Source organism: Taeniopygia guttata, chromosome 5 (assembly GCF_048771995.1).
Source record: "Taeniopygia guttata chromosome 5, bTaeGut7.mat, whole genome shotgun sequence".
NCBI classification, from domain to species: Eukaryota; Metazoa; Chordata; class Aves; order Passeriformes; family Estrildidae; genus Taeniopygia; species Taeniopygia guttata.
This window is the reverse complement of record NC_133030.1, coordinates 41,318,725-41,331,080: the sequence shown is the minus strand read 5'-3', so window position 1 is coordinate 41,331,080 and position 12,356 is coordinate 41,318,725. Positions and strand designations below refer to the sequence as shown.

Genomic DNA, 12,356 nt, shown 5'->3' with positions numbered 1-12,356 from the left:
TTACCTCATGTCTGTTGTTGATGGTTTGACAGGTTCTCTCTTACTACCACAATCAGCAGTGTTGTTCTGTCCTTATTGCTCCTATCTTGCCTATTTAGGGACAGGAATTATTGTGTTCTTTAGCTTGGTGGACAACAAGTAGAAAAATGGATAGATTAGCAGGTGTGTAGAGTTGAGGTTGGGAGGGCGCAACATGCCTCCTTGTCTTTAAAATCCAGCAGATGGGAAGGTGTTCATTATTATTCACTGTAGTGGCTAGTCTGTTATTAAAATGACTAATTAAAGTGGTCATCCAAATGCAGCATCTCACAAAGTGTTTGCACCTCACACTGAGGATGACAGGACACTCTCTCTGTGAGCAGCACACAGTTGCTAGGCAGAAAAGTAGCAGTTACTAGCCAGAAAAGTCTCAATTTCAGACTTATGAAAATCTGGTTCAAGGAGTCTTTCCATAGAAAAACATTTCTCCTGTTTTCTATTTTTTCAAAACTGGGGAGGCAGGTTTTTAACCTTGTACATGTTAGAAACAAGAAACTGAATATTTAAAAAATTTTCATCTTTTTTATTCAAGGCTAACAAGAGCTTTACAGAGCTTCATCCATATTTCCATCTTCTGACCCTGCACAGAACCTCCACTTTCATCTTTTCATATGCAGTTTTTTTCAGGGATAGGTAATGACAAAAAATTGCACTTTATTGCTCTGCCTATAATACTGATTGATGTAGGTGACGAGCAGTTCCATGACCTCTAAAGAAATAAAACTTGTGTTTACACGATTTGGTATAAAGAAAAATGGGCAGGAGTAGCCTCAGAGATTGCTCGAATCATGCACAAAGAGGGAGCAGTTGCACATGCTCATGGACAAATGGATGTGTAAGAAGCTCTGGCAGAACCCATTTAGGGTGATGTACAAAACTGAGCAGTTAAGTGACAGAAAGTGAAGCCAACTCTCTGACTCCTGGCTTTGAGTGATGACTGTTTCAGAAGTAAACTGTGAAAACATTGTGGACAAAGAAAAGAGCAGTCAAAAGTTTCAAATTGCAATAGGCAAAAGAAGACAACTCAAACTAATTTAAGCAATTCCAAGTATTGTTGCTAATAAAATAAATGGTCCACAGGCAGAATATTTGTTTTAATAGTGTGTGATTGTTCTTGGTGGTTTCTTCTAAGTTTATTACAAAATATGGCTCTAGATATATCAATATACCTTCATATTTTTAAGTTCAATGGTTATCAGGAAGGGGACATAACAAAATGTGTGATTAAAAGACTGTAGAGTTGTTAGTGTCGATACCTATACTTTTTAAGTTACAAAGGCACCTACAGCATTTGTCTTCTGATAAGATTTTGCTCAATAACCAGAAATCATTGGTACAATCATGGCAATTGCTGAGATTAGCCATCAAAGTTTGTCTAGATGCTTTTCTTTTAAGTATCTCAAAAAGAGGGCTTCATCTAACTCAGATAATGTAGGGAAAACATCTTTTGGTTTAGGTATCTGGTAGCATTTCCAAGACCAGTTTTCACTCAGTCATACAAAGTGGCCATTTCCAAGGCCTTAGAAAAACTTAATTTCATTTTATAGCATATCTCTGATGTTTAGAATTAATGAAATTCAAACCACCTAAATTCTTCTTACAATATGAGGGTCATGCTTTGTGGAGAAGGAAGCAAATTAACTTTCAACAGGATTTGATTCTCTTGCACAGCATGTTCATAACTGAGATACAGAAAGGTTAGGGAATGTGTAAGCAAGTGGCTGAATATTCATACTGAGAGTAGCTATCTGTTGTCCACAAACTGATAAGAGGAGCAAAACAAAGTTTCTCAATTAAGTATTACTTGTTGTTTTCATTAAGGGTTTGGACAGCAGACTTATTTAATTTTCAGGGGAAAATACCCCAAAAAAGCAAGGGCAGGAAAACTACAAGCACTTGGGAAGATTAAAATGTGAAATGTTGATTAATTGGAGCAATAGGATGAATCAGACGCAATGTTAATCAATCAGAGAAAGGGAAAATCCCTGGACTTTACTATAATAAGCTATGTATATGCAAATGGGAAATGCTAGAAAAGGTGAAGTTCTAAAGAAGAGGACCTGCAGCTTTTAGAAGATCAACAGCGGCTTGGTGCCTTACATTGTGATAAAAGCTAAAAGGCTTAAACAGAACCAGAGAAAGTGCTTGCTATTCTGTAGAAACTGGTTTTGGAAACACTAAGGGTTGTCAAGTTCCCAAACAGGATGATTGTCACTGTAGATTTATTGGTATACAATGACAAATAAAGCACAGCACTAGTTTAAATGCTCATTAACCATTCAAATTTCCAGTGCTTCTCAGTCAAGGTGCTATTTCTTTTTAAATGCTGTTCAGATATCAAACATATGTTCTCCTGGACTGTATATAATAAAACAATGACAGATTATGCATCTGTATATAAGGCAACATATCATAACATTTTGTCATAATTTCAAATACTTGGATAATACTTGGATTTGGCATTTCATATATTTCTGAAATAAATAATAATAAACCAATAAATAAACCAATAAAATTGGTTCATAATGCCTCTAGGTGCTTAGCACCATTGTTCTTGTGAGTGCTGTCTACCATTGCCTAGTGTATCTGTATGGACCATAACACAGGTGGTTGAGCTATAAGGACAGTTCCAATTAGACACACAAATAGTTTCAGTGGAGTCAGAAGAGCTGGTTCACAAGAAAAGCCATTAGCAGAACTTAGCTCTGAATTCTGGTATTCTAAGTCTCAGAAAAGCCCTTAAACCACAAATTCTGTTCATATTATCAGAATGAAAGGTATTCTTCTGGCATTGTTACATAATGCTAATTATTAACAACGACAGAACTGTGAAAAAAGATCTTGGGTAGCTGGTTTGCAACTGCTGACAAGAATTCCTGATATTTAAAGGGGTATTTATAATGTTAGACTTAAGTGATTAATTTAGGTTAAGGATTTTTTAAAATTATACTTTATAGTATCAAGCAAACTTACCTAACAGGATTCTGGGCAACAGGATATGAATGTGATATATGTTCTGCCCTTGGCAAAGACAAGAAGAAGTTAAATAGCTGCACTGGGAATAGGAAGGAGGACCAGCCTTTTCCAGTAAACACTGTTCAGTGTTCCTTTTCTAAAGGGAAGGCATTATTATGTTGGCTAATTAGAAATAGGAAGCAAAAGAAGGAAGCCAGTTAAATTTGTGTTTGCACAGGAATGGGGAGCAAAACTCTGTTACTAATTATGGAAGAAATAAATTTTGCTTTCTAGCTGCAAAATTCAAGTTTGTCAAGCGATGTAATTTGGACATAAAGAGTAATGAGCTGGGAAAAATTAAGAAAGAACGTGTACTCGGGTCTTAGAAAAAAGTTCATTTGACCCTGGAGTAAAGACCTGAGTGATTGAGAGGATTTTTTTGTAATGTTCTTGTTTCTTTCTTGGCAAACCATATTTGTATGCCAAGAGCACAATTACTTTTCTTCTCTTTCCTTTAACTCTAAAGGTTGATGTACAGAGTGTTCTTCACCGAACATGGAGACATTGCATATGCTGGCATGTGATTTAATGCAGAAATATTTGAGGGATTTATGAACATTCTGGGAAGCTGCAGACAAGTATTTGAATGAATGCATACTTGCATATGCAGAAATCCTTGTGCTGCCCCTTTTTATTATTCTTCATTAAATAAAAGCTTTAAGATGTATGTTTCAGTCTTAGTACTTTTAATAATAAGCAGCAATCTTAAATTTCTCTTTCCCTGACCACTCCCAGGTTATGCTACAGTCTGGGGACATTACCAGTAGATCAAGGAATCTTGTTAACTTTCTAAGGTAAATTTGATGGTGGTGATTTCATTACCCACCTTTCTAATAAGTCCAGAACTTTCCAATTCCTTGAAGGTGATGGAGTGCTTCCTATTATTAATCACATAAGTAGACACATCTTAATGCTTCAGATGGCACTGGAGAGGAGAGAAACAGAAGCCAATGTCCTATTAAAAGACTAATGGTTCTTTCAGTGCACCATAGTCAGAACATGCCTCTCCTGTAGAACTATCTTATTTTCCACACTGGCCTACACTTGTAGGGTATTAAAACAACCTGTGATCTGTTTGTCTTCTTCTGCAAGTCACATTCTACACACTGTGCATAACCCTTGAAAATACTCTCCTTTTGACTGCAAATGGCAATGTTAAAATAAAGGAATTGAATCAGGAACATGTTTTAATGCAGGTCTGTTGCCATCTGAAGTGTTAGCAGAGAAGCTGTTCTTGTCTCTTCTGACAAGCGAGGACAAAAGCCTGGTTACATAGAAGTCAACACAGTACCAGAGTGACCTCACAGAGCTTTTCTTGCTGTGAAGTGTCAGACTTTTTTTTGAGAGTTCTTTTCCTGTGTAATTCTAGTGAAACACCCTAAGTGTGTAGGATAGGGAAAATAAATTAAAACTTCTACATGTTTACAAATAGGCAAAACAGATCCAGTGATGGGAAAAGTGTGCTTCTATTCATTACCAGCCCTACTTCCATTCTTTTATCTGGCTTGTTTTCTCATGTTTTCATAGCTGACAAGAGGTTCTTGACAGAATTTTCCCTTCCAAATCTGTTTAGAAGATTTATTTGTCTTTAGGTTGCATTTAACACAAATGATACAAAAAGGTATCTCACTGAGAGATAGTGGCTTGAGATACACAGCTTATAAACCACAAAAAATCCTGGCTGATATAATTTGCAAAGTATCCAGTTGCTGAATGAATGATTCAGTTAATGGGACAGTTTAGCATTAGTGGCTTCCTTCTATGAAAGTAATGACATGGCAATTGGTAAAGAACTAGCAGATGGCAGCTCTGGAGTAGGATTGACCAGAAAATAACACAGGTCTTTAAAAAAAATAGCGAGGATTTTACCCTTTGGTACACTGAAATGAAAATGATACCTTCAGAACGTGCACACTAAATGTCTGAGGAACTGCGTGAAAATTTGTTTGTAGTTTATGCTAGGGAATAATTATGTGGAGAATTATGGTGGCAAGTGTCTCTTAACTGCAGTCAAATGTTGTCCACTTTGTACAAACTAACCATTAATTTTCTCACATGGAGATAAAATGTTTTAATGAGAAAGCAGATGAGAGTCAGGGTCTCCTGGGTTATGGGGAATTGTCCCAGACAGAAAATTTACCAGCTGACATAAACAAGTCTCTTATTTTTGAATAGAGCTGAAATCAGACAGCTAATAAAACTTTAGCTACAGCTGGTACTGCATTTTGAAATTTTGCATTATTTTTTCTGTAGGGATGGCAAACAACACTGCAAACAGGTATTTTAAAAAACATTGACTATAAAATTGAAGACATAAACTATAAATAAATGTGTAGTTGTGAGGTGTTAGTCTTCCAGTTTTCTCCTGTTTTTTACTAATACTTTCATTTTATATATGAGTCTCCAAATAGGGATTACCTTCCCCCTCAAAAAAAATCAGAGTGAACCATCCTTGGCAGTCTGAGAAGCTGGATCTGTAAGGGCCACCAAGTGCTCTGTAGATTTACTTTCTGGCACAGAATTAGGTAATTCCACGGAATCTTATGTTTTATGTCTATTTTGGATGTAAAAGAGATCTCCACTCCAACAGCAAAGCTCTCCAGAGCTTTACTGTTAGCTTCAATGGCGCCGGGCTTTAATTGTTGTGTATTTTTGTTGTTTTGCCAGATGCCAGATGAATGAGGGAGTCACTGACAGTGACTTTGGACCTTTACCATTAATTCCATTTACTTTTGATTTTTGAGCTAAACATTTTATTGGGTCAGTTAGTAGGTTGTAGCAGAGTAATGCACCACTTTTAGTGTCTTCTGGACTTTAATAGGCATGATGACACTTCCAAATGCAGTCTCATTACTTCCGAGCTTATTACCAACAAACATGAGCAATTTAACTTCTGTTTGAATAGCAAAGAATTTTGGCTGTTGTGAATAGTTGTTTATAAAATGATACTTTCTATTTCTATGAGAAATAAATGGTTACACAGCAGAGATTTAGAGCTACTCAATGTTCAAATTCTGAGGGGAATGTTCATGTTTATATCTTTATGTTGTGATCCTGCCAGCTTTCTTGTTCAAGGTCTTCAAATGTGTGAAATTTCCAATAATAGTCCAAGACTGAATGCTCATATGTCTAAACCATTCATTACAATATTTATGAAAAAGTAGCTCAGTGTGGAACTAGCACAGAATGAGCTAGTTTAAAATCTCCTATGTTCTGTATGTGCTTTTAAGTATTTACTTAGCACTAATTCTGATCAATGCATCAAAAACATGACCTAGAATTCACTCCATAACTTAGTGTGTTTGGTTGGTTGGAAACCTGCCTATTTCTCCTATTTTTATTTTGATTTCTAGTCCCAAGGGAAGCTCACACTGCATACTGAATAGAAACATACAGCACTTTTAATGGAATATCCTATTGCCCTGACATAACGAGAGCTGCTACACTTTTGCATGATTCTAACAGTAAACATGGTTCTTAGCTACATTATTCAGGATTGGTTCTGGCATGGGAAAATTAGATACAGACCTAAAGTTTGTGACAGGTTTTCACTGTCAATTTGCCCATCTGTTGTGGCTTTTCAAGGGGGAATCTCCAAGGATCTGTTTGATAATGCAAATTGGTATAGAATTTGATTTTGCAGTTTTCAGTGCCTATTTTAATGGTAATTTTCCATCACTAAAAATAGTAAAAACAACTAAAAATAGTATTAAAGTAGTATATTGAAATGCAAATTGGAGTATAGACATTTAAATGTTGTACTTCTGTATAAGTAAAGACTACTGAATATGATTTGTTTCCTTGAATTTTTTCATATGTTTTATTTTTCTTCAGTACTTAACAACCCAAGTAATATGTTCTACTTTCCCAACCTTCCAAAGCTTTTCTGTGGTAATTGTACTGTACATAACAACTAGACTACCAGGTGACTCTGATTTGGACCTTTGGAAAATGTTTATGGAGGGAGTTTTGTACAATATACATAGGAAATGTATACGGTACTACTTTGAGTATACAATGCCATTCAATCTCGAATTTGCAGCTTCATTTTGCCAGTATTCTTGGAGTTACCTATTGCATTTTGAAGTTACCTATGTATTCTACCATTCAAAAGGCTGAAAGGGCAGCTGCAATCTGACAAGTCACTTTACAGCAGGAAGAAGGACATGTGATAGGATACCTTGCATAATGACCTTGTAGAGAGGAGCAGGGCTGATATGTGGACCCCAGCTGAATTCAGAGTGGCAGAGGACCCATGAAGAGCCAGCCTGGAGGTCAATCCATATAGCCCAGTATTCTGTCTCTGACAATGACCAAAAGCAGATGTGGAAAGAAGAGTGTGGGAAGAAGGTAAATATGGCTCCCAAAATTATTCCTCTGCCATCCAGTTATTTGCAGCTCAAGGGCTTGTGGAGACAGCTGTATTTTCTCTTTATTTTATAGCATAGTGAGTATCTCTTCTGTGAGCTTTGCTAATCTCTCCTGGAAGTCCTGTAAATGTTTACACTCTACAGCACCTTGTGGCCAGCAGTACTGTAGCTTAAGTGACTGTATGAAGAACAACTCTCAGTTCTGGACTGCCTTCTTCAGAGTTTAATTTCACATTCCCATTTCTTTTCCTGGGAGAGTTAATGGCAAATCAATCCCTATACATCCTCTCTGTGACACTTCTGATATTAAAGAACTCTGTCTTATTCCCCTCAGTCTTTTCTTTTACCTTCCAAATAGTCCTATTCTACTTAGTTATTTTTGGTACAGAAACTGCTCCTTGACTTTGATTGTCCTTATGATATTTACTGAAACTTTTTAGCTCTGTTATAACCTGTTTGAGATGAGTAGCTCAGGAAAAGCTGCCTCTTCATTGTCTGCTCCTTTCCAGACTACTTAGTAGTATGTTAAACAATGGAGATGTCAACACATATCATTGAACTCCATTCAAGATCTCCTTTCACTGTGATGATTAAGCATCCCTTCCCTTCCCTTCCCTTCCCTTCCCTTCCCTTCCCTTCCCTTCCCTTCCCTTCCCTTCCCTTCCCTTCCCTTCCCTTCCCTTCCCTTCCCTTCCCTTCCCTTCCCTTCCCTTCCCTTCCCTTCCCTTCCCTTCCCTTCCCTTCCCTTCCCTTCCCTTCCCTTCCCTTCCCTTCCCTTCCCTTCCCTTCCCTTCCCTTCCCTTCCCTTCCCTTCCCTTCCCTTCCCTTCCCTTCCCTTCCCTTCCCTTCCCTTCCCTTCCCTTCCCTTCCCTTCCCTTCCCTTCCCTTCCCTTCCCTTCCCTTCCCTTCCCTTCCCTTCCCTTCCCTTCCCTTCCCTTCCCTTCCCTTCCCTTCCCTTCCCTTCCCTTCCCTTCCCTTCCCTTCCCTTCCCTTCCCTTCCCTTCCCTTCCCTTCCCTTCCCTTCCCTTCCCTTCCCTTCCCTTCCCTTCCCTCCCCTCCCCTCCCCTCCCCTCCCCTCCCCTCCCCTCCCCTCCCCTCCCCTCCCCTCCCCTCCCCTCCCCTCCCCTCCCCTCCCCTCCCCTCCCCTCCCCTCCCCCGTCAAAAGGACACACAGGCATAAGAAAAAAAAGCAAAATATAATCCCATGTGAAGAGGCAATATTTGTACTGACATGAAAAGTGCACTCACTGTGCACTGCTGCAAGGGTGATTATGAAGAAAGCCCCAAGAAGAAGAATAAAAGAAGGTGGTTTCTTGATTGAACCTCAGAAAGAAAACCACAATCAATGTCTGTGCTTTCAACTCTGTCATTATGAGAATGCCTCCCTGCAGCAGACCATGCTGATATTGGCTGACCATGTCAGAGCGAATAATAGGCAATTGTTCTAGTTTACAGCTTTAATAAAATTGCAGTGAAATGTTGTTATGTTTGATGTGTTTATTTATGTATGTATCATCTATCTATCTGCTTACTTATTACAATTGAGGGCTTCAATTGCTGACAATCAGTTCTTTGTCTGACTTTGATTTATGAACTATGGAAGTAGGAAAAAAAGGGTCAGCTTTAATTTCATGTAGACTGTTGAAAATTTAACAAATATCCCTTTCTCAAAAGTGGGAATGTTAGTTTCTGTTTTCTGAAACCTATGTGTCTTGAAGATGCAAACCCTTTGCGTCCTCTGGGGTCCTTTGATATTCCACTGAAAATTGGTGCTGCTCCTGGGAATAGTGCTGTGCGTTTCTCTCTTCCCATCTGAATTCTGCAGCTTAATTTCACCTTCCTGTAGCAGTCCCTGCTACAGATGTGATTACTCTATTTGCTCTTGGTGCTGTAGTAAAAATGATAAGGGAGATCATAATGGATTGGCTGCCACAACAGATAAGCAGCTGTCCTCCAGGGTCTGGGAAAAGCCTGTGCCACGTGCTATAAGGTACAGATATGGAAACATCCCTAAATGCTATGAACTGTTTTATGTAGAAATTCAGAGTAGGTAAATGCAATGATCCTTAGCTGTACCTTGTTTTCTTCATAGACAAATGTCAAGACAAACCTAGGAAAAATAGAAGAACATTACTTTGACTTACTAGTGTGCAAAAAATCTCTCTTCATTTTAAGGATCTGTTGTTAAAATATCAGAATTGAATTCAAGTTCAGATTAAATAGGTCATGCAGTGGTGAGCTGAATGATATTGTATCCATCATGAGCTCATTATGGCTTGTCAGAATCAATGTATTGAGCCAGCATACAAAGAGTTATTGAATTAATTGTCCTGCTAACTGTTGAGCCGTTCACATTATTCAGAACAATGATCTTATTCAGGTGAATCCAGACCTCAAGTCTGAGTAGCTTTTGATTAATTTAGATACTTATCAATCTAGACACAATGTTCAAGAAAGGAAAGGTTTTTAAAAACATGTTTTCTATAAAGGGAGTCCAGCAAACTGGCACAATGTAGTTTTGATGCATTTATATGTGAAGTCATGTTTTAAACAGTTGTTTTCAAAAATAAATGTTCTTTTGTTTTGAAACTAGAACAAAGTTTTACAACTCACTTATAAATCAGTGGAGAAACTAGACATGGCTATCATGGCTGCAGTCCTCACTGCAGTGTGAAAGGCAGTACAACCACTGCATATCAAAATGTCTATTAAGAGTGAAAAACTAGAGACACTTTAGAAGCACGTCTAATACACAAGGAAGCAACAAAAAATGTGTGTTCAAAATAATTTAAAATGTTTTGCCTTTATCATACATGATACCGTCTTGATCTTCTCATTTATTTAAAAATGGAACAAAATCTGCCCAATCTGATACCGTTCCTGCTCAGGAAATCTCTAAAGGTCACAAATAACTTAATGGCAGAGATGCAGTTCCCTTGGTCTCAGTGAGACTATACTTCATTTCTTTTTACCTATGCCTATGTGCCTTCCTGTACAGAAGCTATGTGTCTCCACATCCAGTGAGAAAAAATAAATTCCATTTAGGTGCAAAATAAACCCTTTCAGGTCCAGAATGACAGACCACATATAAATGAAGTGACAAATGTGGCCTGACATTCACAGAGCAAGAATGGTCTGATAGCATAACAGGTATAACAGGTATGCATAAGAGGTTTCCATAAGAGGGAGTCCAGCTCTGTAGCCCAGGGGACCTGACCTCTGGGGCATAACCAGAAGATGCTGAACAGCCGTGGCCAGGCTTCCGCCCAGTGCGAGGAGCAGGAGGCCTTGCTGCTCTGAAACACAGAGGGTGGAGATGGAATTGTATCACCATCAGCACTTTGTGAGACAAATTACTGGTTAAAGCCCTCTGGGAATTGTCAGCACAGGCTGCAGCATTTCCTCCAAATACAGGAACTGAAGTGTCATTTCTTACAGAATTGCTCAGTCCCAGAAGAGTCTGTGTCCATTGATCAGGTAAAGAGCCTAAAACCTAATTTCCTGTCAGAGCTAGGTGTCCATTTTCTGGGTGTTCTGATGTCACTGCTACAAATCTTCAAGGAATCTGAAGTCCTTGATCATCTGTAGATGCAAATGGTGATTTTTCTTCAAATATTGTTGGTTGACAGGCTTTACATCATGGTGTTTTAGAGGAAAGACGCAGACTTCAGTAACCTGAGAGCGCATAGTAAGACATAAATTTGCCCCGACCTTCCTCTTTGTGGCATAACCTACAGTGTGAAGTGCTCTATTTTATATGTAAAGGAAAGCTGACATTTTAAACTGAGTAGGTTTGTTGAAGTAGACTTATTTCTGCTTCACTTGTGCCGTCGATTCCAGCATTTTTAAGAGGGCCTTGGGGATACTACCTCTAATTACAGATGTAAACCTCCATTAATGTTACATGTTCAAAATCCTAGTAAGAAACTAGTTTTGAGGCATCATAAAGGATATGCATCGTATATGATGGAAAAAAAAGTTTCATAAACACCTTTCAGTAATCAGTGTTTGTTTTCTGTGCATGTGAGCATGCCACATACTGCCTTTATGACAAGTTTTTTTCATGTGTATGCAGCAGCTTAATCTTTAGAGCACTCAAAGTCCTTGAAGGCACTGGGTAGTGGGTAAGTTAGCCAAGTAATCTTTGCAAACAAATTATATTCAGTATTGGATCAACATGAGTAGGGGTTGGCTGAAAAATTGGATGGCTCAATTCTGCCAATCCTTTTTTCTCTGTCCAACCCTCTAATCTTCCTACGTGCTTCAGTTTTTCACTGTGGTCTGCATGGACTGTTCCATGTGCTGCAAATAGCTCTTTGAAGGATCATGGTTTTGTGAAATTTCATGCAGAGGTTTTCTTTTGGAGAATATTGCTATCAGTGGAACACTGGACTGTTCTTCATTTGCTACTTGTAGTGCACACCAAAGTGACACTGTATTCATCGCAAATTCCATAAACAGAAAATTATCTCAGTCTAATAAAAATAGTAATGTATGCTACGTTGAATTTGCTGGGCATAATGCAGCACACAGCCGCATAATGTGGCTATTTAATTAATATAATATATTCCTTTCTACATGCTGCTGTATAATTAACAGTTCCCGCTGAGAAATGTACTGTAGGTACAATTGAAATGGATGAGACTAATGAACAAGGATATTTGCATTTCATTACTATGTTGTATAATTTCACTCATAAAACTTTATGGAATTAATTTAACATTATTTTCTGCAGATGATCATAACAATAACTTTTGAACTAATACAAGAAAAGTTGATTCAAAACATAATCAAAAAGCACTCAAGTTCTTCAAATCACAAAAGCTTCAGATTTCATGTGAAACCCAGCTTTTTGTGTCTAAATTGTTTTTAGGGGGCTTTGATGATCAAGTACAGCTCTAACATACTGTTAGCTGAAGTGAAAAGCAAGAT

The 12,356-nt window shown here is 38.1% G+C and overlaps 1 long non-coding RNA gene across 1 annotated transcript; it reads right to left on the bottom strand.

Moving 5' to 3' along the window:
• Positions 1 to 541: 541 nt before the first annotated feature.
• LOC140684309 (uncharacterized) lies at positions 542 to 4,359 on the bottom strand. The gene is made up of 2 exons (XR_012056414.1): positions 3,881 to 4,359; positions 542 to 992 (listed from the first exon to the last, which is right to left on the bottom strand). It is a non-coding gene; the product is annotated as an uncharacterized lncRNA (long non-coding RNA).
• Positions 4,360 to 12,356: the final 7,997 nt, after the last annotated feature.